Source organism: Vigna unguiculata, chromosome 3, assembly GCF_037176805.1.
Source record: "Vigna unguiculata cultivar grain cowpea cultivar isolate G323 ecotype 2 chromosome 3, ASM3717680v1, whole genome shotgun sequence".
Taxonomy (NCBI): domain Eukaryota; kingdom Viridiplantae; phylum Streptophyta; class Magnoliopsida; order Fabales; family Fabaceae; genus Vigna; species Vigna unguiculata.
In genome coordinates this window covers 31,745,920-31,751,919 of record NC_140794.1, presented here as the reverse complement: position 1 = coordinate 31,751,919, position 6,000 = coordinate 31,745,920, and positions in this window count along the sequence as shown.

Here is a 6,000-nt window from a genome sequence, read left to right as displayed (position 1 = left end):
GAAATTTGAGAAATTATTTAAAACGAGAAAATGGAAACATAAAAGAAGATGGAACGGAAATTGGTAGACATCACACTTCCGAGAATGGAAGATAAGCCTAAGAGTTGAGACACACAAAGGGATAAAGGACCTTTGATTAAACTCATGGATTCTTGAATCACTCAAGAACTTAGGAGAATCACTCTCACTAAGATAGATGAGATAAAACTCGTTTATTTTCTGAATAAAACACAGCTTGCCTTCATTGATGAAAATGGTTCAACTTATATAGGAGCTTTAAGCATCGGAATTACAAAAGACACATAAATTTCAATATCATCCCGCTTAAAGCTATTAATTAATGATCCACTCAAGCTACTGACGATCCGTTACTTAATGGTTGATTGTAACTGAATTTAAGGCTACCAGAAGTCATCCACAAACTTTGAGCAAAGGTCCTCTTGATCTTCCAAAGGTTGGTTCTTAAGTTGGCATATGGACCCTTATTTCAACTTGAAGATAAAGCAAAACTAAAGCCCACTAATTGGTTAAGCACAAACACAATTTGGTCAGCCAATTTTACAAAGCATTGGGCCCTTATTTGAGTAAAAGAAACTGCATCAACACGGCGCATCAGTCATCCTCCATTTGACCCATATGCAATTCACATCATACCCTCCTTCTTCGAGAAGATTTGTCCCGAATCTTAAGACACTAGTTTTAATGTAAGTTTATTATGATCTTGTGAAGGACTTTTATTTTTTCACAAGTTGAAAATAATTCTCTTCTTGCAGGATCGAATTCAACCTGATATTTGTTACTTTCCAATGGTTGCAATCCGTCGATAACATTTCTTGGCAACAGTACCCCACCTTGATATGTAACAATAAATAATTCCATGCATTGTGTTTGTCGAATTTGCTTCCTATCGACGGACCAAATGCATAATAAAGCACTATGAACAAGCTTCCTTTTTAAACGTGGAAGTTGGTGTGTTTAATTCACATGCTTATCCTTTTGTTCCTGTAAAATGACATCACAAACTGTAGAAGAAAAAACGTTGACGAATAAACTTTCTCTAGTTTCATTTCTTTTTCTTTATTTTCCCTTCCTTCTGCAGTTTATATTACTTCTTTTTCTATTCTTTCTTTTTCTGTTTTCTCCTTCAGCCTACGTTGATCCTTACTGACTTGTCTTGGTTTCATAAATTTCTACTTCTTTTGATGTCCCTCATGCCTCGAATAAAGGGAACGTTCATCAAGATGGAGTCTTCAAAAACGAAGCCATGCCCATCCCAAAAGAAGATGACAAGAGTCCATGGGAGCAATAAGACATAACACTTCTTTCACATATTGCTATGTACTGAATTTGATCCATACTTGATCCAGATGAAAGGTTGCTGGTAACTGGAGTTTCTCCACCAATCTTTGGCTCACAACATTGTTTTCGCTTCTGTAATCGAATGCATCTAAACATGGATGGCCTTCGGTTAAACACTTTGTATAATAAACTTCCTTTCCTATTCCAAATCTAGATAGTCAGGCTCTGAATACCAAATGATGTGAATCCACAGGGTTCGATTCGTTTGACTGATCTATCATTGTTGGAATGCTAACAAGCAAGAAATTTGAGAAATTATTTAAAACGAGAAAATGGAAACATAAAAGAAGATGGAACGGAAATTGATACATATCACACTTCCAAGAATGGAAGATAAGCCTAAGAGTTGAAACACACAAAGGGATAAAGGACCTTTGATTAAACTCATGGATTCTTGAATCACTCAAGAACTTAGGAGAATCACTCTCACTAAGATAGATGAGATAAAACTCGTTTATTTTCTGAATAAAGCACAGCTAGCCTTCATTGATGAAAATGGTTCAACTTATATAGGAGCTTTAACCATCCGAATTACAAAAGCCACATAAATTTCAATATCATCCCGCTTAAAGCTATTAATTAATTATCCACTCAAGCTACTGATGATCCGCTACTTAATGGTTGATTGTAACTGAATTTAAGGCTACCAGAAGTCATCCACGAACTTTGAGCAAAGGTCCTCTTGATCTTCCAAAGGTTGGTTCTTAAGTTGGCATATGGACCCTTATTTCAACTTGAAGATAAAGCAAAACTAAAGTCCATTAATTGGTTAAGCACAAACACAATTTGGTCAGCCAATTTTACAAAGCATTGGGCCCTTATTTGAGTAAAAGAAACTGCATCAACACGGCGCATCAGTCATCCTCTATTTGACCCATATGCAATTCACATCATACCCTCCTTCTTCGAGAAGATTTGTCCCGAATCTTAAGACACTAGTTTTAATGTAAGTTTATTATGATCTTGTGAAGGACTTTTATTTTTTCACAAGTTGAAACTAATTTTCTTCCTCCAGGAACAAATTCAACTTGATATTTGTTACTTTTCAATGGTTGCAATCCGTCGATAACATTTCTTGGCAACAGTAACTCTCCTTGATATGTAACAATAAATAATTCCATGCATTGTGTTTGACGAATTTGCTTCTTATCGATGGACCAAATGCATAATAAAGCACTATGAACAAGCTTCCTTTTTAAACGTGGAAGTTGGTGTGTTTCATTCACATGCTTATCCTTTTGTTCCTGTAAAATGGCATCACAAACTGTAGAAGAAAAAACATTGACGAATAAACTTTCTCTAGTTCCATTTGTTTTTCTTTATTTTCCCTTCCTTCTGTAGTTTATATTACTTCTTTTTCTGTTTTCTCCATCAGCCTACGTTCATCCTTACTGACTTGTCTTGGTGTCATAAATTTCTACTTCTTTTGATGTCCCTCCTGCCTCAAATAAAGGGAACGTTCATGAAGATGGAGTGTTTTAAAACGAAGTCATGCCCCATCCTAAAAGAAGATGACAAGAGTCCATGGGAGCAATATCACATAATACTTCTTTCACACATTGCCATGTACTGAATTTGATCCATGCTTGATCCAGATGAAAGGTTGCTGGTAACTAGAGTTTCTCCACCAATCTCTGGCTGACTATATTGTTTTCGCTTCCGTAATCGAATGCAACTAAACATGGATGGCCTTCGGTTAAACACTTTGTATAATAAACTTCCTTTCCTATTCCAAATCTAGATAGCCAGGCTCTGAATACCAAATGATGTGAATCCACAGGGTTCGATTCGTTTGACTGATCTATCATTGTTGGAATGCTAACAAGCAAGAAATTTGACAAATTATTTAAAACGAGAAAATGAAAACATAAAAGAAGATGGAACAGAAATTGATAGACATCACACTTCCGAGAATGGAAGATAAGCCTAAGAGTTGAAACACACAAAGGGATAAAGGACCTTTGATTAAACTCATGGATTCTTGAATCACTCAAGAACTTAGGAGAATCACTCTCACTAAGATAGATGAGATAAAACTCGTTTATTTTCTGAATAAAACACAGCTTGCCTTCATTGATGAAAATGGTTCAACTTATATAGGAGCTTTAACCATCAGAATTACAAAAGACACATAAATTTCAATATCATCCCGCTTAAAGCTATTAATTAATGATCCACTCAAGCTACTGACGATCCGCTACTTAATGGTTGATTGTAACTGAATTTAAGGCTACCAGAAGTCATCCACAAACTTTGAGCAAAGGTCCTCTTGATCTTCCAAAGGTTGGTTCTTAAGTTGGCATATGGACCCTTATTTCAACTTGAAGATGAAGCAAAACTAAAGTCCATTAATTGGTTAAGCACAAACACAATTTGGTCAGCCAATTTTACAAAGCATTGGGCCCTTATTTGAGTAAATGAAACTGCATCAACACGGCGCATCAGTCATCCTCCATTTGACCCATATGCAATTCACATCATACCCTCCTTCTTCGAGAAGATTTGTCCCGAATCTTAAGACACTAGTTTTAATGTAAGTTTATTATGATCTTGTGAAGGACTTTTATTTTTTCACAAGTTGAAAATAATTCTCTTCTTGCAGGATCAAATTCAACTTGATATTTGTTACTTTCCAATGGTTGCAATCCGTCGATAACATTTCTTGGCAACAATACCTCACCTTGATATGTAACAATAAATAATTCCATGCACTGTGTTTATCGAATTTGCTTCCTATCGACGGACCAAATGCATAATAAAGCACTATGAACAAGCTTCCTTTTTAAACATGGAAGTTGGTGTGTTTCATTCACATGCTTATCCTTTAGTTCCTGTAAAATGACATCACAAACTGTACAAGAAAAAACATTGACGAATAAACTTTCTCTAGTTCCATTTATTTTTCTTTATTTTCCCTTCCTTCTGGAGTTTATATTACTTGTTTTCTTTTTCTGTTTTCTCCTTCATCCTACGTTCATCCTTACTGACTTGTCTTGGTGTCATAAATTTCTACTTCTTTTGATGTCCCTCATGCCTCAAATAAAGGGAACGTTTATCAAGATGGAGTGTTTAAAAATGAAGCCATGCCCATCCCAAAAGAAGATGACAAGAGTCCATAGGAGCAATATAACATAATACTTCTTTCACACATTGCCATGTACTGAATTTGATGCATGCTTGATCCAGATGAAAGGTTGCTGGTAACTGGAGTTTCTCCACCAATCTTTGGCTCACAACATTGTTTTCGCTTCCGTAATCGAATGCAACTAAACATGGATGGCCTTCGGTTAAACACTTTGTATAATAAACTTCCTTTCCTATTCCAAATCTAGATAGCCAGGCTCTGAATACCAAATGATGTGAATCCACAAGGTTCGATTCGTTTGACTGATCTATCATTGTTGGAATGCTAACAAGCAAGAAATTTGAAAAATTATTTAAAACGAGAAAATGGAAACATAAAAGAAGATGGAACGGAAATTGAAAGACATCACACTTCCGAGAATGGAAGATAAGCCTAAGAGTTGAAACACACAAAGGGATAAAGGACCTTTGATTAAACTCATGGATTCTTGAATCACTCAAGAACTTAGGAGAATCACTCTCACTAAGATAGATGAGATAAAATTCGTTTATCTTTTGAATAAAAGTCAGCTTGCCTTCGTTGATGAAAATGGTTCAACTTATACAGGAGCTTTAACCATCAGAATTACAAATGACACATAAATTTCAATTACAACCCGATTAAAGCTATTAATTAATGATCCACTCATGCTAATGACGATGTGTTACTTAATGGTTGATTGTAACTGAATATAAGGCTACCAAAAGGCATCCACAAACTTTGAGCAAAGGTCCTCTTGATCTTCCAAAGGTTGGTTCTTAAGTTGGCATATGGACCCTTATTTCAACTTGAAGATAAAGCAAAACTAAAGTCCATTAATTGGTTAAGCACAAACACAATTTGGTCAGCCAATTTTACAAAGCATTGGGCCCTTATTTGAGTAAAAGAAACTGCATCAACACGGCGCATCAGTCATCCTCTATTTGACCCATATGCAATTCACATCATACCCTCCTTCTTCGAGAAGATTTGTCCCGAATCTTAAGACACTAGTTTTAATGTAAGTTTATTATGATCTTGTGAAGGACTTTTATTTTTTCACAAGTTGAAACTAATTTTCTTCCTCCAGGAACAAATTCAACTTGATATTTGTTACTTTTCAATGGTTGCAATCCGTCGATAACATTTCTTGGCAACAGTAACTCTCCTTGATATGTAACAATAAATAATTCCATGCATTGTGTTTGACGAATTTGCTTCTTATCGATGGACCAAATGCATAATAAAGCACTATGAACAAGCTTCCTTTTTAAACGTGGAAGTTGGTGTGTTTCATTCACATGCTTATCCTTTTGTTCCTGTAAAATGACATCACAAACTGTAGAAGAAAAAACATTGACGAATAAACTTTCTCTAGTTCCATTTGTTTTTCTTTATTTTCCCTTCCTTCTGTAGTTTATATTACTTCTTTTTCTGTTTTCTCCATCAGCCTACGTTCATCCTTACTGACTTGTCTTGGTGTCATAAATTTCTACTTCTTTTGATGTCCCTCCTGCCTCAAATAAAGGGAACGTTCA